The sequence below is a fragment of the Podarcis vaucheri genome (genome assembly GCF_965113315.1).
Source record: "Podarcis vaucheri genome assembly, chromosome: 17".
NCBI lineage: Eukaryota > Metazoa > Chordata > Lepidosauria > Squamata > Lacertidae > Podarcis > Podarcis vaucheri.
In genome coordinates, this window is record NC_138755.1 from 8488563 (window position 1) to 8515034 (window position 26472).

The window sequence follows — 26472 nt, forward strand, 5'->3', positions numbered from 1 at the left end:
TTGCCCAAGGAGCCTGCCTGCTTCTTGCCAGCTCTTGACTGGAGTAATGCAAGCCTTGGAGGAAGTGGAAAGAAAAGCCAGCCCAGACCTCTTCTGTTTCCCACCAAGAGCTGCCAGTTATTATTGACTGAATTTATATACCACCCTATACCCGGAGGTCTCAGGGCGGTTCACAGAAAAGATCAAGGGAAGTAATAGTGCCACTGTATTCTGCTCTGGTCAGACCTCACCTGGAGTTCTGTGTCCAGTTCTGGGCACCACAGTTCAAGAAGGACACTGACAAACTGGAACGTGTCCAGAGGAGGGCAACCAAAATGGTCAAAGGCCTGGAAACGATGCCTTATGAGGATCGGCTAAGGGAGCTGGGCATGTTTAGCCTGGAAAAGAGGAGGTTAAGGGGTGATATGATAGCCGTGTTCAAATATATAAAAGGATGTCACATAGAGGAGGGAGAAAGGTTGTTTTCTGCTGCTCCAGAGAAGCGGACACGGAGCAATGGATCCAAACTACAAGAAAGAAGATTCCACCTAAACATTAGGAAGAACTTCCTGACAGTAAGAGCTGTTTGACAGTGGAATTTGCTGCCAAGGAGTGTGGTGGAGTCTCCTACTTTGGAGGTCTTTAAGCAGAGGCTTGACAACCATATGTCAGGAGTGCTCTGATGGTGTTTACTGCTTGGCAGGGGGTTGGACTCGATGGCCCTTGTGGTCTCTTCCAACTCTATGATTCTATGATTCTATGATCAACATAAAAACCACAATATATATAATCAAATTAAAAACAACAAACCAATACCACCCCCCAAAAAAGAGCCACATTTTAAAAGGGCATAGGATGTCAATCAGATCAGCCAAAGGCCTGGTTAAAAAGGCATGTTTTCGACTGGTGCCTAAACGTGTATAATGAAGGCGCCAGGCGAACTTCCCTGGGGAGAGCATTCCACAGAAGGGGAGCCACTGCAGAGAAGGCCCTGTTCTCGTGTTGCCACCCTCTGGACCTCTTGAGGAGGCGTCATACGAAGAAGGGCCTCAGAAGGTGATCTCAGGGTCTGGGTAGGTTCATATGGAAAGAGACGGTTCTTGAGGTACAGTGGTACCTCAGGTTAAGAACTTAATTCGTTCTGGAGGTCCGTTCTTAACCTGAAACTGTTCTTAACCTGAGGTACCACTTTAGCTAATGGGTGCTGCCGCTCGGTTTCTGTTCTCATCCTGAAGCAAAGTTCTTAACCAGAGGTACTATTTCTGGGTTAGCAGAGTCTGTAACCTGAAACATCTGTAACCTGAGGTGCCACTGTATCGTGGTCCTGAGCCTTTTAAGGCTTTATAGGTCAAAACCAGCAGTTTGAATTGGGCCTGGAAATTAATTGGTAGCCAGTGCAGTTGGAGCAGGGTCGGTGTGCTATGCTGAAACCGTCTTGCTTCGATCAATAACCTGGCCGCTGAATTCTGCACTAGCTGAAGTTTCTGAACCTTCTTCAGAGGCAGCCCTACATATAAAGCACTTCAGTAATCTAACTTTGAGGTTACCAGAGTACAGGGTACCTTGGGTTAAGTGCTTAATTCGTTCCGGAGGTCCGTTCTTAACCTGAAACTGTTCTTTACCGGAAGCACCACTTTATCTAATGGGACCTCCTGCTGCTGCCGTGCCGCCGGAGCACGATTTCTGTTCTCATCCTGAAACAAAGTTCTTAACCTGAAGCACTATTTTTGGGTTAGCGGAGTATAGACAACAGTAGTTAGGCTATCCCTGTCTAGAAAGGGGCATAGCTGGGGCACCAGCTGCAGCTGATGGAAGGTACTCTGGGCCACTGAGGCCACCTGAGTCTCGAGTGGCAGCAAAGGATCTAGGACAGGCATAGGCAACCTTTGGCCCTCCAGATGTTTTGGCCTACAACTCCCATGATCCCTAGCTAACAGGACCAGTGGTCAGGGATGATGGGAATTGTAGTCCAAAACATCTGGAGGGCCAAAGGTTGCCTATGCCTGATCTAGGAGTACCCCCAAGCTAAAAACCTGCTCCTCCAGAGGAGGTGTAACCCTGTCAAGAGCAGGCGACCTCCCACCCATCTGGTCTTGGGAACCACCCACTAACAGTGCCTAAGCCTTATCTAGATTGAGCTTCAGCTTCTTCTTCTTCTTCAAATGATCAAGCTTCTGTGTCTTTAGAAACACATGCAGAAACCTGGCAGCTCATTCCCTACCTCACACCTTTATCTCCAAGGCAGGAGAAAGAAGTCCCCTGCTTTATTTCTGTAGTAAGGTGCTTCTGTTAAAGCAGGGCAGGCCCTGCCATTAGGCAAGAGGGACAATCGCCGGAGAAACCCAAAGACAGGGGTGCAGAGCAGGGACAAGGGGCTGGAAGACAAGAGCTCTGTGTGTCAGGCGGTTTGCTTGCCATGCATCGTTGACATTATTATTCTGCTCCCAAGCAGTAAAACAGAGCTGCCAGTCCAGTTGGCTTTTGTACGTGGAATGTGGCAGCAAAGAGTACATTTTGCTCTTCCCTTCAGGCAGCAAAAAGGTATTGGGCTGGCTTTGTGTTAAAGGCACAAGAGAAGGTAGGACTTCGGTTAAAAAAGAGCAGTAACTCTGAACTCAGTTGTGTGGTAGAAGTGGAATAAGTAAGAAAAATGGGGTCATCCCAGAACTGTGCATGTTGCAGTTTTATTTTTAATCCTTTTCCTAGCAATTTCAAACATGGGATTTGCCGAGTGGTTCGTTGTTGAGCTGATGTTTTCTGTGAAATATCCACTGCATTTTTCGCTCCATAAGACACACCTAGTTTTTAGAGGGGGGATGCAAGGGGGAAAATATTATTTAAAGGGAGCGCTGAGCAGAGCCTGTATGCATCCCAGGCTGTGCTCAGCGCTCCCTTTCACGAGCCGCGTGAAGCGTGTGTGCGGCGCTTGCAGGCTTTTCGCCGAGGAGGAAGACGGGCAGCCCATCAGTGACTGACAGGTTGATGTACCCAAACCACATGGTAATTATTGTTTTGCAAACTTAATTTTTCTTCATTTTTAGTTTTGTAACCTAAATATTTGGATTTTTCAGATCAGACCATGGCTTCTTCAAGTAGGCAAAAATGTGTCAGTGTCCACTTATCCCCAGTATAAATATGACATATCGGCAAAAGTCAGAAATTGAAAGATAACTATAGCACGTACACGAAAATCGATTTCAGATTTGAAATCAGCGTTGAAAGAACATATAACAGCAGCTGAAAAATCTCATGCAACAGAAAATGGGGAAAAAAATGTTCCCCAGTATATTGTGTATCCCAAGGGAATACATTTTTTTGCATACCTCCAACTGAACATGTCATGTTCAATGCTATATAAGTCACTTACATTTATACTCATATTGCACTACTTTGACTATGTGTTTAATAAAATATTGAATTCTTGCATTGTGAAAAACAAAGATTATGGTGAAAAGTGAAAAACATGAATTGCAAAAAAACCCTAGAGCTTACAGAACAAAGCCAACTTCAGATATGAAATCAGCACATCAAAATTAGGTTAGAACAACTGCAGGTGTCAATGCAACAAAAATGTTGTTTCCCAGTGTCAAAGCACCCCAGGGTGCCAGAGCACCCTGGTTGAAAACCACTGCCATACTGTTTGAGGAGGGCAGATCACTAGCAGGGAGGGAATAGTGGTAGAGCTTGGCAGCAGGGTGAGATGGGGGGTGGGCGGGCTACACATCGCTTGAGTAATCTTTGGATGGAGCTTGTACTCTTTCCCCCGATTCTTGCCATTGCTATCCAGGTGGCAAGTGAACTGGCAGAGTGAAGGGACTAACAGGCTGAGCTGAAAACCAGGAAACCCCTGGTTTGAATGTCCCCTCTGCCATGTACGCGCTGGATGGCTTTACGTAAGCCTCCCCCGCCCCCTCTCAGCCGTAGTCCTCTGCAATATGGTAGATAATAATGCCAGCTTGCTTTAGGGTTGAGTAAGGAAGATTATGACTGAATGATCAGGTGACGGGCTTTGAACGCTTGAAAGGACTACATAAAGTGAAACTTCACAGCTAAGTACGGTAAGTGTACAGTACTTTGATTTTTTTTATAAAAAAAACTAGTTAGGTAATTAGCTCATAACATACTGTACGAACAATGTTTTTTGTGACTCAGGCTTGGGGGTCAAAAGTGAGGTGGGTGGTTGCTTGAGACAAGCCCTTTCTCCGTCTGTCACGCGTGCACAACAATCTTTTCTTCCAGCGTGCGGGTGGGGAAGAGGGGAAAGGAGCCACAGGTCGAGTTTCCACCATGGAGCTGCTGGCGACTGACCTCAGGAAGGGCAGTTGTGGTGGCAGGGGCTCAGAGGTGCCTCAGGAGCGATGCCCACTGGTGTCTGTGGCGGCGGCGCTCCCTGCTGGAGGTAGCAGGGAACGCCTGGGTGGCTGCACTCTGGAGCAGTTCTGCGCTCTGCTGGGGAGGCGACTCGCTAGCTACATGGTGCTAGCCATGGAAAGGTAAATAGCCGCCACCGCCTCATCTTCCCTCACGTGGGGAAAAGAACGTTTTTGCTTGAGCGGTGCTGGCATGACTTAGCGTGGCCAACGGCTTTTCCCTTCACCCACGCATGCGCACATGCTCTCCAGGGCTGACAGGAATGGTGCGCTTACCTCAGCCCCCCACCCTGTCTTATGGGAGAAATAATAACTGTCAACGCATAAAAAGCAAAGGAAGCAGCGTGGGTGTATGAGGGAAACCCCCCTCCCCAAAAAATCACATTTGGGCAATGTTGGGGTTGGTCCCAATAAGGTATTTCCCCCAAAATGCGGGTCATAACCATGGCAACATATAGTCCAGCCCCCCACAAGGTCTGAGGGACAGTGGACTGGCTCCCTGCTGGAAAAGTTTGCTGACCCCTGATCTAGTCTAACCCCCTGCAAGCCAGGAATATGCAGCCCCACGCTTACACCAACTTATATACACTACGCTTACACCATATAACTTACACCATATGTACACCACGCTTACACCATATAACCAAAAATAAAGATGAAGAACAATAGGTCAAGGGGTGCTAGGTATGGGAGTTGTATGTGAGAGCTGGAAGGATGCTAGAAAGTGGAGACAGAGCTGTGTCCGCTCTGTGCTGGATCCAAAGTTGTGACTTGGATGCTGCCGTGGAAACCTAAGAGAGAAACAAGATCTATTGGGGTGTCGATGCTGTGAGTCCCTATCTCCTGAACTCGTTAAATATATGTATAAAAATAAAACCATGTATCCTAAAAACACTTCAGTCTCTGCTGACCTTCATTCCAAGGAAACTGAACCCTCAGTTAAAGCACTTGGAACCCCTAAAGTCTCTTGCCGCTTGGAGATTGGGATTGTGTGAAACAGTACAATAGTTCTCTGCAGGGACCTGTTGCAATCCAGCTTGTTGCTCACTTTGATCTCTTTCTCCTGATGCATTGCATTTTTTGTTTAGTCGTGTCTGACTCTTCGTGACCCCATTGACCAGAGCAAGCCAGGCACTCCTGTCTTCCACTGCCTCCTGCAGTTTGGTCAAACTCATGCTGGTAGCTTCAAGAACACTGTCCAACCATCTCATCCTCTGTCGTCCCCTTCTCCTTGTGCCCTCAATCTTTCCCAACATCAAGGTCTTTTCCAGGGAGTCTTCTCTTCTCACGAAGTGGCCAAAGTATGGTCCAGCTCTCACTTCCATACATCACTACTCGGAAAACCATGGCTTTAACTATACGGACCTTTGTTGGCAAGGTGATGTCTCTGCTTTCTAAGATGCTGTCTAGGTTTGTCATAGCCTTTCTCCCAAGGAGCAGGCGTCTTTTAATTTCATGACTGCTGTCACCATCTGCAGGGATCATGGAGCCCAAGAAAGTAAAATTTGTATTAAAACTTGCATCCGGTTTACTTTTGTGTGCCCTGGGCTTACTTTGTCTCGGAAGGGGGTTGATTTATCTCCAAGTAATGATGGCATGTAAAACAAGTACAGTGGTGCCCCGCAAGACGAATGCCTCGCAAGACGGAAAACTCGCTAGACAAAAGAGTTTTCCGTTTTGGAGGTGCTTCGCAAAACGAATCTCCTATGGGCTTGCTTCGCAAGATGAAAATGTCTTGCGAGTTCCTGCGGGGTTTTTTCCCTTCCCCCCCTTTTTCTAAGCCGCTAAGCCGCTTATCAGCTGATCCGATAAGCCGATAAGCCACTAAAAGCCGCTAATAGCACTAATAGCGCTAATAGCGCTAATCTGCTAATCCGTCAATGGGCTTGCTTCGCAAGACGAAAAAACCGCTAGACAAAGAGAATCACAGAACGGATTCTTTTCGTCTTGCGAGGCACCACTGTATGAGCTTCAATGTAGGTTGAGGTCTAGCGTTGAAATTAATTATTATAAATCTGCTTAAATTCCTGCTGGCATGAGAAACTATCCAAAGTATTTTGTTTCCCCTCAAAGTAGAAACAGGACGTGTGTGTCTGTAAAAAGAATGAACTATAAATATAGGCAACTCAAGTAGATATTGTAACTATAAACAACTATAAATAAAGGTTTTGGTGTCTTCGGGTGTCTTCCCGTGTAAGAGTCGGGGTGTCTGTGCGACGTTTCGACGAGGTCTCACTCGTCATCTTCAGGCTGGTGCTTTCGGCTTCTTGTTGTTCTTCTCCTGAACAAGAAGCCGAAAGCACCAGCCTGAAGATGACGAGTGAGACCTCGTCGAAACGTCGCACAGACACCCCGACTCTTACACGGGAAGACACCCGAAGACACCAAAACCTGCATTCCTATACCCGTGAAAATCTACGAAAGCAACTATAAATAAATTATAAATAACGATAGGTAAATAGACATGATTCATATACCATCTGAATGGAAAAACAACAAGAGCAGTCAGATATCAAGCAGTCTTGATATGGTTGTTACAGTATTTCATTGAATTAGAAACCAACATCAGAAAACTGTAAACTTGGGGAAGCTGGAGAGAATTCTGTAATAATACTGTATATTTGTGAAACACCTGCACACACATTGAGTCCATGTTTTTCAAGCTGAAAAGATGAAATAAGCTCAGAGTCGAGAGTTGATTTCATGCTCGTTATTCAGCTCATAGTGGTGAGGAGGAATGAAAGTCCCCTCAACGTATCTGCTTTATATACATTATTTACACAATAGGCTGCACATGATTGGCTAATTCCGGAATTCTCCTGTAGGCCAATCGGATTGTGGATTCACTTCCATCTGGAGCTGGATTAGGTGGCTCCTGCAGACCAATCATACTGCTGCATTCTGAATCCTATTGTTCTAGGACGAATCAGACTGCTGCATTTTGGATCCTATTGTTCTAGAACGAATCAGACTGCTGCATTTTGGATCCTATTCAACTCAGTATATAACAAAAGACATATGCGATATGAGACTGCAATTCTCTAGGTGGGAGCAACTCCCACTGAACTCATAGATATGTCTATAGGACTGCAGGGTAAATGATGTGATGCAACTGCCAATGCAATAGCAATAGCTGTTTAACACATGATATAATTTAGATGCATACTGAAATATACTGTTAGTAACTGAGACGAGGAGGTATGCACCCACCTATCAAAGAAAAGGCAGCATTTGTTTGAGCAGTGTGTGCAAATATGGAATGAACACAGAAAAGGTAGCGTTGTAGACTTAGGATAAACATAAGGTAAAGGTAAAGGGACCCCTGACCATTAGGACCAGTCGTGACCGCCTCTGGGGTTGTGGCACTCATCTCGCTTTATTGGCTGAGGGAGCCGGCGTACAGATTCCGGGTCATGTGGCCAGCATGACTACGCCGCTTCTGGCGAACCAGAGCAGCGCACGTAAACGCCGTTTAGCTTCCCGCCGGAGCGGTACCTATTTATCTACTTGCACTTTGACATGCTTTCGAATTGCTAGGTGGGCAGGAGCAGGGACCGAGCAACGGGAGCTCACCCCGCCGCGGGGATAAACATAGAAATTAATAAATTCTAGGAATGGGATTATTTGGGGCAGAAGGGAGAAATATAAACGGCAAAGGAATTCTTGGGTAGCCTGGCTAAATCAGGGCCATTAAGGGAACAATAGAGAGCCATTGAGGGTTGTCAACAAGACAGCAGGAACTTCTTGCCCCAGGTATGACCAGAGACTGGAGATTTGGAAGGTTGCCAGGATAACTGCTCTGTGGGTAGAACAAGGTGCTCCTGGGGAGAAGGAGGAGGAAGCAGAGCTGACATCGATCTTGGAGGAAGAGATGAAAGGTTCCCAGCACTGCTGTGAACCATGCTGGAAGACCTGGACTCCTTCCATGCAGACTGAAGGTGTAAATAGGCGAATAAATCCTATTTCTTAAAGCACGACAGTCTCTGCCGTCTCTTCTATTCTGCAAAGGGACACAGACCCTGTGTGTGTGCCTATAACCCCATGCGCTCTGGCCACTGTTCGGTGGAGAGACGGACGGGCACCAGGCTTTTCTAACAATATTAACAACCCAAAGGTAAAGGGACCCCTGACCACTGGGTCCATTCGTGACCGACTCTGGGGTTGCGGCGCTCATCGCGCTTTATTGGCCGAGGGAGCCAGCGTACAGCTTCCAGGTCATGTGGCCAGCATGACTAAGCTGCTTCTGGCGAACCAGCAGCGCATGGAAACGTCGTTTACCTTCCCACTGGAGCGGTACCTATTTATCTACTTGCACTTTGACGTGCTTTTGAACTGCTAGGTGGGCAGAAGCAGGAACCGAGCAATGGGAGCTCACCCCGTTATGGGGATTCGAACCGCCAACCTTCTGATAAGCAAGTCCTAGGCTCTGTGGTTTAACCCACAGTGCCACCCGCGTCCCTAACAACCCAAAAGACATCTGCAAAGGTTTCATACAGCTCTCCTATTCGTGTGCCATATTTGGTAGCCCAAACCCGGCAATATCTTTGGCCTTTAGTGCAAACTCCAGCGGCAGATTGTAGCCACCCTTTGATAATTACAGCCTGATATCTACCCCTCTGACTAACATCCCTGCTGCCCAAAAGAGACATTGTGGCTGCATCTGGGTACCCAGCCGCTGATTCTAGTAGCCCCAGGCTGCCTTGCTCTTAACAGCTTTGCTGCTACCATGTTCCCGTACAGCTCCTGTTGGTTTCAGCGAGAACTTCCCGGCGAATTGTACCCTCTGCTAATAAACAGAAGAGGGAGCAGAATGACTTTCTAGCGCAGAAAACTTTTTGGTATGTCCCTGGGTAGCACAATAGCCTTCCCTGATTAGTGTGTGTGCATAACATTAAAAATATAATGGAAACTGCAGGTAGCTGAACTGTTCCCAATTTGGGGCAAAGGGAAACATCTTCTGTGCTAGGACAGTCCCAATCTAAAATTGGGTCAGGCCCTGCTTTGTATGGGCATAATAAGCTTATTGGAATTCTTACTCAGCTGCATGTTCAAGTCAAATAGTGAAACGAGAGGGGACAAGGTGGCTTGTCAGAGCTGTTATTTAGTGCCAGTACAAAAACTCTGGGTTCCTCCTTATTTACTCAGGCAACACTGCCAGTTCATTCACCACAGGTTCGTTCACCGGCACACCTTGTTTGTTACAGGATATCATCTGCAAACAGTGCCTTTCTGTCAGTTCTATAGTCCAAACAGGTCAGCCTCCACGCCAGAGAAAAACTGGACATCCATCAGACGTGAAATATTGCAACAGGTTGAAACCAGACGAGGGAGCATTTCAGTCTCAGACCCCAGGTTCCCCACCCCTGTTCTGAGTCATCAAACTTGAACCCCTTTAAAAACAAAAATCGGAACCAAAGGAAGACTCTGGTAAGCTTATAGTCACTGCTTGACACTGGAACAGTTCCTGGAAATGGCTACCGCCTGAAAGAAAAATCTTTTTCTTTGTTAGGAAACTTTGTCACCCAAAGCATCACACCCACCCTGATTGGAGTGTGATTGGGTCCTTCAGAACATTTGTGCTCCTCATAGGACTGTGGCACACCTCATGGGCGGAGCCAAGGGAGGCAAGCAAATAAATAACTTGGTTCTCTCCCCCCCATAAAAACATAAAGCCTGCCCCCCCCTAAAATAAATCCTGGCTACATTCATGACACACCTACCATCGTCTCGCACATTTCTTAACTTTTTTTGGTCTCCCATTATTTACACACTCACCTAGGCAACCACTGCAGGGATATGAAAAAGTGCTTAATCTGTAATAAGTGGGTTCGTACTCAATTAAGTTTTATTCAGAGTAGACCTGTTGAAATTACTGGACCTAATGTAGTAATATTCATTAATGTCAATAGGTTCACTTTGAGTAAAACTGAGTTGAATACCACTCTTGGCCTATACAGAGCCACATGATAGTTAGATATAGATGATAGATAGATAGATAAACAGATGATAGATAGCTTTATGTTGTGACATATCCCCCTTTTGGCAGCAAACCTTCCAAGTGACGTAGAGTACATTTTTCTCCCACTAGGGGGAGATGTTTCACTAGAAAATAATATTAACAGGTGTCAAGTGGGGAGTTAAAACATGGAAATATGACTTCAGAGTTATTGGCAAAGAGCAGAATGGACTTGTAAATGCAGCCAAGAATCTTGGATTCTATTCCCAGCACAAGAAATGGAATGGGATCTAGTGGCCCCCTGGTCACATTATGAAGACTCTTGTGATTCCCAGCCCGTAGTTGGATTCTACGCATGTTTATTCAGAAGAAAGCATCGCTTTAGTTCTGTGAGACTTACTCTCAAGAAAGTGTGTGCAGCAACCACCACTGCAAAGCATTGTGGCCTACTCTCATGCCTTTTACAGCTGCTTAGCATGCAGAAATAAGTCGGTGAAACTTCTCACAGCATAGAGATTTACAGTCAGTCAGTTTTATTGCACTTAGCCAAAGGCTGCCGCAATGTACACAGAATCATTCAACAATTTAAAGAAAATATACTGGATTGATACAAAAGACTTAAAACATTTATATTATCAATAAATTACCTACTCTAAACAGAACTATAAAAGTACCTTAATATACAAATTAAGACATTAAACAATAAAATTTATAAGCTAAAATTATCTTATGGCCACTAATATATTAAAAAATAATGTTAATTAATACAGTGTGCAATTATATTCAGAGTTTGGTGATAAAGACAGAATATAGCTTGATGTACATAGGGTCAAATAAATTCATCTCATTTACAGTTGGTGGCTACCTTGGCTATATAATTTGCTCTAATTTTCCTAGTGGCAGTTGCAAAGAGTGCTACACGCCAGGTCACATACTTATCTGTGTCTGCGAGGAGATATAAAATCATGTCAGGGGGCTTCTGGCCAGGGGACCTTGTCAATATAGGTGCTCAAAAATCTTTCTCTTGCTTCATTAATGTAAGGGACAGCGCAAGATATAATGCATAAGGTCCTCTACTTCAGAACATCCCCTAATGCAAACACATTCGTTTTTTGCATAGAGATTTACGTGAATATCTGCTCACCACGTCAACTGGCTTTTAAAGGCCCAGCTACAGGAGCAGGTTCAAAAGTTGGCAACCCTTTGCCTCCTGAGCATAGTCCCATCCTTGTTTGAAAGCCTTTCAGCTCAATGGCCTTTCCCCCTTTTACTGGCTCTCCTCCTCTTCCCTGCCTTTAAAAGCAGCCTGACACCAGAGACGCCAACTATTCAACCCATCTCTGTAGCTGTGCTTTTCGTTGCAGCTTCATACAGTTAGGCGATAGTGCTACTTCCCTTGCTGACTTCAGCACATTGAGATGCGGTGAAGGCACAGCAGCAGGCCAGGACAGTCATTTTCTGATCACTTGACAACCCTGACCTGACGCCTGCACACAAATTTAGCAGCGGAAGTTTTATCTGACATGATGTTAAGTGTCGGTGAAGTTTTAGCTACTAAGTTTCCTCTATGTTTTTGCAAATGATTGAGGCTAAGACAATTTGGAAATACGGCATATAAGATCTTCCACCTGAGCTGATCACCTCACCTTGCCTCAAGACCAGAACAACCATCTTCTTTATTGACCAACACACTTAGGGCTCTCACAGCACCTCAATCTGTAGATTTAAGCAGGTGCTGCTGCTTAATCCCATGCCATAAAGACCTTCACCTGCTTATTTCCGTGCATCAAGCTGCTATTAAATGTTCTGTAGGAGTAAAGAGACATGGGTGGCGCTGTGGGTTAAACCACAGAGCCTAGGACTTGCCGATCAGAAGGTTGGCAGTTTGAATTCCCGCGACGGGGTGAGCTCCTGTTGCTCGGTCCCTGCTCCTGCCAACCTAGCAGTTCGAAAGCACATCAAAGTGCAAGTAGATAAATAGGTACCACTCCAGCGGGAAGGTAAACGGCGTTTCCATGCACTGCTCTGGTTTGCCATAAGCGGCTTAGTCATGCTGGCCACATGACCTGGAAGTTGTACGCTGGCTCCCTCAGCCAATAAAGCAAGATGAGCACCGCAACCCCAGAGTCGGTCACGACTGGACTTAATGGTCAGGGGTCCCTTTACCTTTAGGAGTAAACTGGACCCCCACCCCAAAACAGACTTTTTATTTCAGGGTGGTCCAACTTTTCATGTTAAGTGAGCCACAAGGGTATTACCACACAGAAAGGATGCGGGTGGCGCTGTGGTCTAAACCACTGAGCCTCTTGGGCTTGCCGAACGGAAGGTTGGTGGTTCGAATCCCTGCAACGGGTGAGCTCCCGTTGCTCTGTCCCAGCTCCTGCCAACCTAGCAGTTTGAAAGACACCAGCGCAAGTAGATAAATAGGTACCACTGTGGCGGGAAGGTAAACGGCATTTCTGTGCGCTCTGGTTTTTTTCTCACGGTGTCCTGTTGCACCAGAAGTCGTTTGGCCATGCTGGCCACATGACCCAGAAAGCTTTCTGCAGACAAACGCCGGCTCCCTTGGCCTGAAAGCGAGATGAGCGCTGCAACCCCATAGTTGCCTTTGACTGGACTTAACTATCCAGGGGTCCTTTACCTTTAACCACACAGAGCCTGTGGGCTGCACACTGTCTTGTCGCATGAGGGGGGTGAGGTAAGCGAGGCCACAATTTGATGCTCCCCTCAGCCCTCCCACCTCTTTCCTAAAGGTGAGAAAATGATAACTAGGTTTTGGAAGGAGGCAGCGGCACCCTAGGACCCTGCCAGAGCCCTTGCAGCTCATTGCCAAAGCCCAGCGCCTCGCTTATCCAGTGCCAGGGCTGTGTGTGTGTGTGTGTGTGTGGCATCAAAAGTTGCCAAGGGCCACCCAAAACGGCCTTGAAGGCCACACACTGGACCACCCTGTTTTATTTCTTCATCAGCTTCTTGCCAAGCGGAATTCAACAGGTGATGCTTTTTTCTGTCCTGCATCTGTAAGCTTCTCCTGGAGAATTTTGAATTTAACATAGGTGTGGTCAAGATGCTAGACCCTTGGCAGAAAAAAAAGCTGCCAAGCATACTTAAAAACAGCAGAGCCAATTGATGGGGATTTTGGAACTCAATCCTGGATATGTGACTGTAAAATTCTAATCTGAAAAGCTAAATAAATAAATTTATGTACATATAAAGGATTTTGGAACTCAGTCTCGGAACATCTCTTCCCCACCCCCCACCCCAATATACCTATCAATATTCCGGCCGCGGGAGTCCATCTGCCTCCCCTTTGTAGCTTTGCCGAGGGAGGAATTTTGGGTCCTGAGCTCCTGGGGCAGAAATCCACCTCCGTCTCTTCCTACTCCGTCCAGCTCCAGGGGCGTCGATGGTTCCAGCCAGGCTCCCGCGTTCCAGGCAAGGCGCCGCGAAGTGGAGGAAGGTCGGCGCCCACGACGATCGGACACTCGCAGGGCAGCTCGTGGGAACTCCGGTTGGCTGGCTGGCTACCGCCGTCCAGGCCGTGCCGTCCTGGCTTCGGCCGCCGCCAGGTGAGCGGGGAGGCGGCGCCTCACCTGACTCAGGTGCACGGAGGGAAGTACCTGGGCGGATCACGTGGCCAGGAGCGGGAGGCGGCGCTGTCGCAGGGTCGCCTTCGCGGGGGAACAAGCGCTCCGGCCGAAGCAGCTCCGGGATCGGGAAGGGCCCGTCGGCGGCTGAGCAGGTGAGAGGCGTCGGGGAGGAGGAGGGGGGGAATGTTTGGGGGTACCTGCCCCAGAAGAGCCCCACTGCGCGGCCTGGCAACCCACGGCGAGGGAGCCAAGTTCTGCCCGGGACACCTGCCGGACGGGCGTGTGCGTGCGAATTAGTTTCTCCTTCTCCGATCTTGCTGCTCTTAGGGTGATTTTCGTGGCACAGGTAGGGTGGGATAAGTAGAGGGGGAAATGGAGGCCCCCTCCCCACTTTGGGGTCTGGACCTTTCCTGCCCCCCCCGGGGGCCTTTGCGGCTGCCACCGTCCGGCCCGGACTTCCCTACAAATGGGGAGCGTCTGTAGCACCCCCCATAGCCCCCCAACCCCCACTTTCCCGTTCTTTCCTGAGCAAGAAGGTGTCTGCAGTCCGAAGCCTCCTGGGAAAGGGGCGCTTCTGTTCTGCCCCGGATCTGGGGCGGGGGGAAAGTGATTTCCCTTTTCTTCCTCTTCCCTCCTCCTCCCCCGCATCCACCTCTCCTGCTCGAGAGGAAACCGAGGCAGCTTTGCGTGGCATCTGCAAAGAGGCGCCGGACGAGGAGAGCCGGCTGCGGGGCCGAGCGAGGGGGAAGAGGAGAGTTGCTGCCACTGCTCGCTGTGACTTCGGCTCCCCAAGCGGCCGAGTTAACCATTAAGCAGCACGCCTGAACTGATCGCAAGCCAAGCCGTTGGGAACCCGGGGAGCGGGGGGGGCACCTTCTTGACCCCCCCTCCCCCAATCTGGGCCTTGCAGGCTGGGAATAACCCAGAAATTCTCCAGCCTTTGGGATTGCAATAGTCCCCAGACGGCTGGCTTTTTGCTGCTGCGGGTGTGTTCCTCGGTGTTGTTGTGTTTTTAAAAACACACCACAAATTGCTATGGCCCGTCAGTGTGTGTTCTGTTTACCGTGCTGGGCTGTGTATCTGCTAGTACTTTTAAAAAACATAATTACTCTGCTAAGCAATTCTAGGGTATGTTTGTGTGTGCACTCTCCTAGTTTAAGGACATGAGGAGCTGCGCCTTACTGGGCCAGACCAAGGTCTGCTTAGCCCAGCATTTTTATTTTCATTTTTGCAACCGGCGGCATGAAATAGCCTGCAGGAAACTCGCTAGCACTTTACATTCGGCTCACCTGGTTATGCAAAGGAGGCCAACAGTGGCGTAGCGTGGGTTGTCAGCACCCGGGGCAAGGCAAGTAATTTGCACCCCCTAACCTGTGGATTTGTGCCCCCTAACCCGTGGATTTGCGCCCCCTAACCCTAACCCCCAGATGTTGCGCCCGGTGCGGCCGGGCCCCCCTGCACCCCCCACGCTACGCCACTGGAGGCCAGGGCTCCTGTGCCCATAAAAAGCACCACAATGGGGTAGGAGGAGGAATTTCAGCCGGCGAAGCCCTGGGTTCCTGCCCATGGTAAGAGAGCTGGTGGTGGTTCCAGGCCACCCAGTAGGGTTGCCAAATGGCCAACTGGGAGAACAAAAACAAAGCAGCTGCACCCCATCTTGCTTTGCTTAATGGCAGTTAATATGCGCAAAACAACAGCTACTACTATGCTATAAGATCCACTGTCCTGTGACATCATATATGAGTTTGTACTACTGGTGAAGCCTAGGATGGCGAAACAAGGCTAATATTCCGGAAATCCTTGTCTTAGACTCTGTGAAAGGATTCTGTGGAACTGCAACAACCCTTCATGTGGATTGATGGACTCTATGAACAGACAGGTGGAATAGACTCTTTCACATATATCGACCTTATGCATAAACTGATTAGAGAATGAACTGATCCACTGGGCCTTCTACTTTATTCGTTGAACTTTATGAGCTACAGTCATACCTCGGGTTAAATATCCTTCAGGTTGAGCGCTTTCGGGTTGCGCTCTGCGGCGACCCGGAAGTAATGGAACGTGTTACTTCTGGGTTTTGCTGCTCGCGCATGTGCAGACGGTCAAAATGACATCACGCACATGCGCGGAAGCGGCGAATCGCAACCCGCGCGCACGCAAACATGCAGACGAGGGTTACGTTCGCTTCAGGATGCGAACGGGGATCTGGAACATATCCCGTTCGTATCCAGAGGTACCACTGTACTTCTGTTGTAATCTACAATTCAATACAATGAATAGTATACAGTATATTATTTTTTCAAACGTACAGCCAGTTACGTCTTGTGTGTTTATTTAATGGCAGCTAATGGCAGCAGTTTGGAACACGCTTGGAATCACCGCATGGAGACCAAAACAGACATCTGGGGTGGTTGCTGTTCCTCCTCACACCTCCCTTTCGTTTTCAAATTTGACAAATATGCATGGCGCCAAATTAATTTTTAACCCTTTCTTTGTTGACATTTGCCTTTGATTCCCTGGTTAGAGCCATGCTGACTTCCTGAGATGTGTTTTGCTTATGGGTCGGCCTTCCTGGGGCCTTCATTTCCTTTGATGGAGGCCCTTGGAGATGGCACTGAAGCTTCATTTGGGGCTAATACAGTTCTGTCAGACTTCTGGCTGGTACAGCCAGGTTTTCAGAGTAAATAAATGCCCAGGTTTCCAATTTTTCGGACCAGGCATTCGCCAGCAGTATTGCTCTGTTTTTGTGGGCAAATAATTGTGTTTCTTGAGGGTCTGGTGACTCACGTAACAAGCCTGAGAAGAAGGGTTGGCAGTCGTTCTTTTCTCCTCGTCTCTGTGACTCCCTGGCCCTTTGACTGTTAGATGACAGGCAGAAATGAGCAGCTGAACTTTGCGTGTTTCGAAAAGCTTTACCTGCTGAATTCTTGCTTGACCTGCTGCTATTGAAAACTCCACTAGAAATTACATCCTCCTGAGTTCATAAAGTTTGTTTTAAAAAAATGCCTTGGAGTGGCATATGCTGAAATATTATACAAATAGTTCTCAAGCGTTTCAGAATTTTGTATCTATTAGTAGAGTTAGATGTGTCCCTCTGTACTGAGTTCAAAAGGATTTTGTACCTTCTAGTTACCAGCTCCTGAACTGAGTATGAACAGGTGCCGGTATGCCTCTAAGCTATTAAAAGAGAGACACTCAGTAACTATTTGCAGGTAATTAAACTTTATTTACTTTAGGATTATTCCATGCTGTGTTTATTTCAGGCAGGAAAAAGTTCACTGGTGATGGCGGCTCACACACCTGGGCTACAGGGAAAGCCCACGTCATCTAAGGCATAAAATCTGAATGGCAACTACCTTCCACTTGCTGACATGGGGCATAGTCTACCAGGGTGTTCCCAAGAATGGTGCTCTTCCATAGTGCCCATCCATCTAAATCAGAGCTGGGGAACCTATAGTTCTCCAAGTGTTTCCTGTACTACAACTCCCATCATTCCTGATAGGCCTGATGGGAGTTGGAGTCTAACTAAACACTGCCACAGTTCCCCCATCCCGATCAAAGTGGGAGCGTTTTCCCCTCAGAGGGGCAGATCTGTCTACGGTCTTCAATGGTTCCCCAGATCAACTCTCAGTGATGGCTACGCTGCTACGCTGCAGAGAAGGGAATCTGAAGCCACTTTTGCAAAATTCGCATCACTCACTGCTATCTAAGCCATAGTGGTTTGGCACCCCTTTGTCTATGTCTCTGCATTCTCTTGGTAGACTAGGGACCTTGCCAAATACTCTTACAGCTTTGGCACACTGGCACCTCTTTTGCACCAGGTTATATATGGGCAGAGAAAGAAAAACCTGTCTGCTACTCATTAGGAGATACTTTCTCAGGGATGGGGAAAACACAGCACATTTGGTAGTAGTTATTGAAGCTATGTATCTCTTGTTGGCATTGGTCTAGCTAGCTGTGAGCCTTGTGGGCGATTTGTGCATGATGTGGTGTATGTGGTTCTGGTGCTTGCTCACTCTTTCTGGGTATGTTTGCTTTCTTGCTTTGCACTATTTTTTTTAATAAAATTTTTTTATTGGTTTTCCAAATTTTATAAAGACATAACACACACAAATAGACAAAGACAAAAACATGCATAATTTCGGAAATCTTATTTTCTTAACCTTGTTCCTTGACTTCCCCCCACCCCCCTTCATGCATCCCAATTTCCATGATTATGTCAGCAAGTTATTATTTCTCCTCTTTACCATCTTAATATAACATTTTTTATAAAAAAATTAAATTCTTTCCTAAGTTGGACTCAGGTTCCCTTCCATCGATTTCCCAATTTGTATTAGATAAAAATCATATTAACTAAACCCAAAAGTCATGAGTGTTTTTGAAGTTCTATTTTCTCCCTCCCTCCCATCCCCGGTTTCCGTCCCTTCCCAGATACAAGTCCATAATAACAGTTCTTAGCCTGGATTCCTCACATCCGAGGCCTTCAAATCTCTTTCAGTCCCTCTCCGCCGGTCTTGTTGGTAGTCCTTTATGTTGGTCAGCAAATCTCTAAGAAGTTCTGTGCCATTCAAACCAAATTTTCTTCCCACAAGAGTACTTAAAAACCACTGCTGCAAAAGATCCACAAACCCTTCATCTTCAAAGTGGAGGCCCCAGTCATATTTCTTCTTTATTTTAAGTTCCTGTATTCAAAGTACTCCAGGGGCCTCCTCCTTCATCTTTCGCATCTTTCGCAGATTTGTAATCCATGTGATCCGGAGGTCTTCTTGTTTATACTCCACTAGTGTAGCTTTCTGGTTGGTACTTTCCATCTGTACTTTCTCCTCTCCTTGTTTAGTCTTCAATTCTTGAGATATCTCTTCCAATTCAGCTGTGGATTCTTTCTCATTCAAGTCCTCAATACATTCCGCAGAGCTGTTTGTTCCAGAAGTCTTGCTTTGCACTATTGATTGTGATGCTGGCATCTTGAGTCCTGTCAGGGAAGAAAGCAGGGCATGAATAAATATGTAATATATAATAATGGTAATAATTTGTTCCTGACAAGGATCCAGCCTCACACTGTGATTCAACGTCACACAGTTACTTCACTCAACATAAAAGGAGCTTGTCATGCTTCCATAGAATTGGTATCACCTCCCATTTTGAAAGATGACTCACAGAAACCTGCAAAGGTCATGGGAATCAGTCTTTGTCTTGAAGCTGCCTTTCTGACCTAGACTTCTCTTTGCCAAGGAATTTGAAACTGCAAGGATGTTTTGCATAGGAGCCCCAGGCAAGGAGCAGCAGAATACAATGCGAATGTTTGCTCTTACATATGATAGCACCAAGGTGCCTATCTTATATAAAGCCCAATAGCTCCTCATCATGTTGGAGAGGATGCTAAATTATAGGTGCATACCAACATATGTGGAGGTAATGTCCACAAATAGAACAATGTTGGGAGAAAGTTTCTAAAGCGTTACCTCAGATTACAATTCAGACAATCCCAATGACTCTAGCTTTAGTCTTACTTAATTTATATACTTCAGATATGGACCAATTAAAAAGTAGAGAATTAATAACATATATATTAACAGCAGCTAGAATGGTAATAGCCAGAACTTGGAAAATTAACTTGCAATTAATGAATGTTGATCACTGGTGTAATATAGTCTGGCAAACAGCTATAATGGAAAGGTTGTTGCAAAAATTGAAGGCGGCAAGAGGAGAGAAAAAACAAGACACCTTTTTCACTGTATGGTATGATTTTATTAAATATACAAATGAACCAGCATATATCGCACTAGGGTGTAGATATGCAGGCAATATTCTAGCTCACTCCTATTATTGTGTATTTTCCAAGTTTATTTATTGAATAATTCATTGGACTGGGTTACTGTAATCACCTCATTATTGTACCCTGTAAAATAATATATTAAGAACCGTATTTTACACACCTCCAGTGATGCTTTAAACGGTGGAAGGGTACCAGCGGCTGGAGGCCTCATTAAGGAAAGCGTGCCTCAGTTTAAGAATGGTTTCGGTTTAAGAACGGACTTCCGGAAAGGATTGAGTTCATAAACCGAGGTACCACTGTATTGGTAGAAAATTAAAGGTAAAGGTAAAGGTACCCCTGCCCGAACGGGCCAGTCTTGACAGACTCTGGGGTTTGTGCGCCCATCTCACATCTATTGGCCGGGGGCCAGCGCTGTCCGAAGACACTTCCGGGTCACGTGGCCAGCGTGACAACGCTGCTCTGGCGAGCCAGAGCCGCACACGGAACGCCGTTTACCTTCCCGCTGGTAAGCGGTACCTATTTATCTACTTGCCCCCGGGGGTGCTTTCGAACTGCTAGGTGGGCAGGCGCTGGGACCGAGCAGCGGGAGCGCACCCCGCCGCGGGGATTCGAACCGCCGACCTTTCGATCGGCAAGCCCTAGGCGCTGAGGCTTTAGCCCACAGCGCCACCCGCGTCCCTTCGGTAGAAAATTAATTAATTGATAAAAAGCCCAGCTAGTCTAGTATTGTGGCCAGTTAGATGCCCCTGGGAAGCTCTTGAGCAGAGCAAGAGGCGAAATAGTTGACTCCCCAGTTATCTCCAAATTTGTTAGGTGCCACAAGGTCATTAAGGTAATCGGCCTTCCCCAACCTGGTGCCCTCCCAATCTTTGCTAGAGCCGCTTGTAATGTGGTGGTGATGGGTTGTGCAAGTGTGTCTGTCCGCAGTTCCAAGTGGTGGTGGCGGGAGGCAAAAATCCCATGGCGGGGGGAGCACATCGAAGCCCACGAGCATACCGAAAACAGTCCTTTGGATCCCCTCCAATGTGTAATTAAGCAAAAGAATTCATCGCCACAGGACGTGGTCAAGCTTTTAGAAAGGGATTAGATTGATTCACTGGTGGGTACCAGACACAGTAACTACAAGAGGCAACCTTTTGTGTTGTTGACGGTTGTGGCTGCCAGATGTGTCTTGCTGGTGAACTTGCTAGGCACATCTCATGGTATTGTTGCAGGCAGAAAGCTGGGCTTAGGTGGATGATTGATGGATCTGACTCAGTAAATTAAAATTCCTGCCGACATGACTATTATGCAATGGTGCAGTTTTGTTTCCAGCGCTGGAAATGGAGCGGCACTTGACGTGTACTCCCACTGAACCAGTAATCTGGGGAATGTTCAGTTTGAAATGTTCTGCTGCGAAGCTGGTGGGGTGCTTGTGTGTTTTTGCTTGTGTGTGAAAGATTACCGAAATCGCCTGAAAACGGAAGGCACCAATGAAGTACTAGAACAGGGGTCAGCAGACTTTTTCAGCAGGGGGCCGGTCCACTGTCCCTCAGACCAGGTGGTGGGCCGGACTATATTTTGAAAAAAAAAATGAATGAATTCCTATGCTCCAGAAATAACCCACAGGTGCATTTTAAATAAAAGGACACATTCTACTCAGGTAAAAACACGCTGATTCCTGGACCGTCCGCGGGCCGGATTTAGAAGGTGATTGGGCCAGATCCGACCACGGGCCTTAGTTTGCCTACCCATGTACTAGAACTTCACAGAGCTCCTTGAGATCCAAGGTCTTTGGAGTGTTCTTTATATAGTGGCTTCAATGTGCCGTGTGCTTTGCAGAGAACAAGACTGCAGGTCCCTGGTGTGAGGAGCTTGCAGACTAAGACTTGACACACAGGAAGTGGAAGCAAGAATAAATATGTGGATTTCCCCCCAGTTATAGACGGTTGCAGACTTAGATGTAGTTGACTGTGGCAGAAAGTCATACTTCTCAGCAAACAACAATGTCTAGAATGTACATAAGGCCTGAGGACTGTTAACATGTGGGGGCCTGCTAACATTGGGGAGGTCGCTGTGGCATAAGACAGCCTCCACCCTAACGTGATGCCCTTCAGATATGTTGGACTACGGTTTCAGTTGGCCTCAGCTTGCATGATGGGGGTTGTAGTTCACCCAGCAGAAAGGAGTTGCTGTGGGCTTACAGATGTCTTCCATCTGAATCAAAGCGCTTCTTCAGCCTGAGAAAGTGGCAAATATTTTGCGTCTGGATTAAGTCGTGGAGAGGGATGAGGACTTCATACAATGGGGGCATACTAAGGGTGAGTACAGATACACGTTGTTTGAGCAGTTGAGAGCAGCTGTGGGTGGCTCAGAACAATCTTTCTGCTCCTCTAAAATGGATCTTCACTTCTGAAATGGCAAACAAATGTTTCAATCGGGGTGTTGCTAGACTCCTGACTCACATCTGTCCCAGCCAGCAGAGCCAGTGGTCAGGGCTGATGTTGCGGCAACATCTGGAGGGCCACAGATTCCTCATCCCTGCTTTAAAAGAATAAGCAATGAATGTTGTTACTGCCCCCTCAATCCTTCCAGAGCTGTGCTCCAGGAGTCTTGGCCCTCAACCAGGGTCTGTGCCCTGAAGGCAGCCCTGTATCAGGAAATTTTTAATGTCTAATGTTTTACAATTTTTTATGTGCTGTAAGCCACTCAGAGTGGCTGGGGAAACCCAGCCAGATGGGCGGGGTATACCCATTTACCGAGTAACCTTCAAAATTCCCAGTCTCTTTTCACAGCGGTGAGAGGGGGGAGGACAGTTCTCTTGCATTGCCAATGACCTTCAATGGCCCTGTGTTGTTTCTTAATAGCTTTAGCTTGGTCAGGTAATTTGCACAGGCTAGCTCAGGAATTCCTCTGCAGCTTGTATTTCTCCCTTCATATCCCAAATAATCAAAATCCTGCCATTTATTAATTTCTAGGGTTAGGGGATCCCCTCCCCAAACTTATAACAATATATACACTTTTGTTGTTATCTAGTTGTTTAGTCGTGTCCGACTCTTCGTGACCCCATGGACCAGAGCACGCCAGGCACTCCTGTCTTCCACTGTCTCCCGCAGTTTGGTCAAACTCATGCTGGTAGCTTCAAGAACACTGTCCAACCACCTCGTCCTCTGTCGTCCCCTTCTCCTTGTGCCCTCCATCTTTCCCAACATCAGGGTCTTTTCCAGGGAGTCTTCTCTTCTCATGAGGTGGCCAGAGTATTGGAGCCTCAACTTCATGATCTGTCCTTCCAGTGAGCACTCAGGGCTGATTTCCTTCAGAATGGATAGGTTTGATCTTCTTGCAGTCCAGCCAGAATACTGGCAGAGCAGGTGACTGAGATCAGTGTTCAAATCACTGATAACTTTATAGCATGTCACAGGTATGTTTTTATGTTTTCTTATTTCTGAAATTGTATCACTACCCCTTCAATGTTGCTGGCACTCCCAGAGTGTCCTACAGAAATAACAACAACAATAATGGCGCAATAATATTATAATATAACCAGAAAATAGTACAGCGTGAAACTCTAGTCAAAGAGGGGGCTATATGGTACCTTGAAAGAGCTTGAGTACAATACTTCAAAAAAGGGTAGGTGGGTGGAACAGTGCGGGGGGGGGGGGCGGGGAGTGGGAAGAGGCAGTGAGTCCTGCTTAAAGGTTGTTCAACAAGACTCCCCACTTAGCTTTGGGCTGCTTGCCAAAAGTGGGGGAAGTTGAGCCAGGAAGAGAGATCCTGCCCAGGTGTGATTTAAATAAATAAATATGCTCTTAGCTTGCCTTCCTTCCTTCCTTCCCAGTTCCTGTGTGATGTTGCAACGCCAAGCTCTGTTCCTCTGCCATGTTTTCTTCCCTCCCTCTGGTTTCCTCCGTGTCTGGAAGTGTGATGTTGCTTACAGGGACTGATGTCATCATGTGAAATAACTCTGTCACTCGGTGACTCTTGCCTAGCCCCAGCTAATGAATGCAAGCTGGCTATTTTTAGACCTCTTTCCCACCCAACCCTGAAGGTTTGAGCATTAAATTACAGTATAACCCTATAATAATGATGATGTTGATGATAGGGCCTGTGTCACTTTATGTTTCCCCACAACGTCCTTGAGGTGAGGTTTAGGCTGAGAATGTGTCTTGCCAGAGGCAAGACTCAACTCTTCCAAATCCAGGAAAATCCATTGTTACCCCTCTAGGCAGCATCATTTAAATGCTAATCTGTTGCCTTTATATCACATTGCCTCGGAGCTTAATCTGGGTCAGTTTTGCAACTCTTTGTTATGTAGGCCTGTGTTATGTACCCTCAGTGCAGGGACAGATCAATCAGTGGCTTGCCTAAAGCCCAGCCAAAGAGTTCCTGCCTGAAGTGATCCAAACTGGGGTTTTCTGGTTCATAGCTCAGCTACTGAACCACCATGCTGTGCTAGTGGAAGTTAAGTCATAGGTTTCAGTGGGATTCATTTCGAAGTAGACGTGAAAAGTTTGCAACTCTTTGTCAGCTTGGCTCCACTGCCTGCCGTTTCCCAAATTTCCCAGCAACAGCTCTGAGATTTCTCCCACTCTGCTCCTCAACACTGTATGTCTTCTGAAAAATGAGTTACAGCCAGTCCTGGGTCTCCAACAAGTATACCTAAATGGGGCACACATTTCTGAACACCTGCTCATGTACATTACACCTGTAATGTTTGAAGAGCCATGGATGATGAAGTCTCGCACAGGGTTGCTTTGGGTGGACTTTGGTGACAACAGAATATCTTTCTTCTTCTTCTTCTTTGGTGATCACTCATAGTCGAGTAAGATTGTCTTCCATGAACACGATCTTAACAGTGAGTCCGTAAGTGGAGGCCAATTCTGGATCCACACATCCTTCCACAGTGGGAACATAGGTTTCCGGGCAGGAGTTGATCACTGTGAGGGTTTGCCAGACATGCCTTCCTCTTAGCACGTTTCTCCCTTTCGTCCTGAGTTCGAGCATCTTTGAAGCCCATGACACCTTTGGTAAAGGCTGTTCTCCAATTGGTGCTCATAGGCCAGTGTTTCCCATTTGCTGCTGTTTATACTACATTTTTGTAGATTTGCCTTGAAAGAGTCTTTAAGCCTCTTCTTTTTACCTCAACCACAACAGAACGTAACAAATGGCCCACAGATTTATGGTAACTGGTGACTGTGGAGAGGCAAGAAGTTGTAGAAGGAATCTAATATTGGTAAATAATTTATTGTATGCTACTTTTACTTGACTGCATTTAGTAGGAAAAGCACTCAGGGCGATGCATGTCTTCTTCCCTTCATGGATGAGGTGGGCCTGATGTGTAAATTCACATACTTCAGAAGACAGGCACCACTTGCTCTGTCCCTCTCTCCCCTGTAGCTTGTGGTGGTTTGGCCAGAACTTTGACATAACAACACTAAAATGATAACCTAAATTCTTATTTGTTAGCATTTGTTTAGATTTTACATGAGTTTCTTGTATAGGAATGAATGAATAAATAAATAAATAAAAAGTATCTTATTATTAGTAAGGTAAAAGGACCCCTGGACATTTAAGTCCAGTCAAAGGTGACTATGGGGTGGCGGCACTCATCTCGCTTCCAGGCCAAGGGAGCCGGCGTTTGTCCACAGACAGCTTTCCGGGTCATGTGGCCAGCAGAACTAAACTGCTTCTGGTGCAATGGGACACCGTGATGGAAACCAGAACGCACAGAAACATGGTTTACCTTCCCGCCACAGCAGTACCTATTTATCTACTTGCACTGGAGTGCTTTTGAACTGTTAGGCCGTGCTGACTCGAACTGCCGACCTTCCAATCAGCCAGCCCACTCGCATCCCCATCTTATTATTAATGGAAGCCGTGGACCCTCCAGATGTTGTTGGACTAGAACAACTGGCTATTATTGCCTTTGCTAGCTGAGGCTGATGGGAGTTTGAGTATAACAGCCTCTGGAAGGGCACAGATTCTCCATCCCTATAACAAAGCACGACAAAAGAAGGCAGAGGGCCTTCTCGGTAGTGGCACCCGCCCTGTGGAACGCCCTTCCACCAGATGCCAAAGAGAAAAATAACTACCAAACTTTTAGAAGACATCTGAAGGCAGCCCTGTTTAGGGAAGCTTTTAATGTTTAATAGGTTATTGTATTTTAGTGTTTTCTTGGAAGCCGCCCAGAGTGGATGGGGAGGCCCGGCCAGATGGGCGGGGTATAAATAATAAATTATTATTATTATTATTATTTTATGCAAGAAATGCTACAGATTGTTATTATATAACAGCAGCAAATTTTATACACACTATTCATTACCATAGTGAGTAAGAAAAACACACAGTCCCTATTTTTAATAGGTATAGCTGCAGGGTGTGGTGCTGACCCCTAGAAAAGAAAAGAAAGGCAGAACAGGAAAAAAGGGCATTATGACCCTGATAATTGGTGAGCTGCTTGGACTTGCTCTTTCGCAGATCCACTTAGGGAGTGTTGCTAGGATAGACCTTGCAAGCTCACTTGGGGCCTGTCTTAAACTGACATGCCATCCCTGAGTACATTGGACAGGAAGGAGCAGTTAGTTCTGGCTCCCTGATGAGTGGACCTGCACCCACGCACGCATACACATTTGCAAGTATATTTTTAAGTAGAGGCAACTCCCTGTTTGCACGGCGGTTGTGTTCCAGGTCATTGCGCACTTGCGTGAACTTGCGTATACTCGGAACACCTATTGAAAAAGCCTGCAAACACCCCATGTCACTTCCGCCCCTTTTTGTGATGTTTTTGGGTCGCTTCCGGGTTCGGCACGATGCACGTGTGTGCGG

The 26472-nt window shown here is 46.8% G+C and overlaps 1 protein-coding gene across 1 annotated transcript in view; it reads left to right on the forward strand.

The window, feature by feature from the left end:
• The first annotated feature begins 13929 nt into the window (after positions 1-13929).
• Positions 13930-26472, forward strand: part of CRB3 (crumbs cell polarity complex component 3) — a 28624-nt gene continuing 16081 nt past the window's right edge. Inside the window, exon 1 of the mRNA XM_082205589.1 lies at positions 13930-14053. The gene's annotated coding sequence lies outside the window, so the exon portion shown is untranslated. The remainder of the gene's footprint in view (positions 14054-26472) is intronic.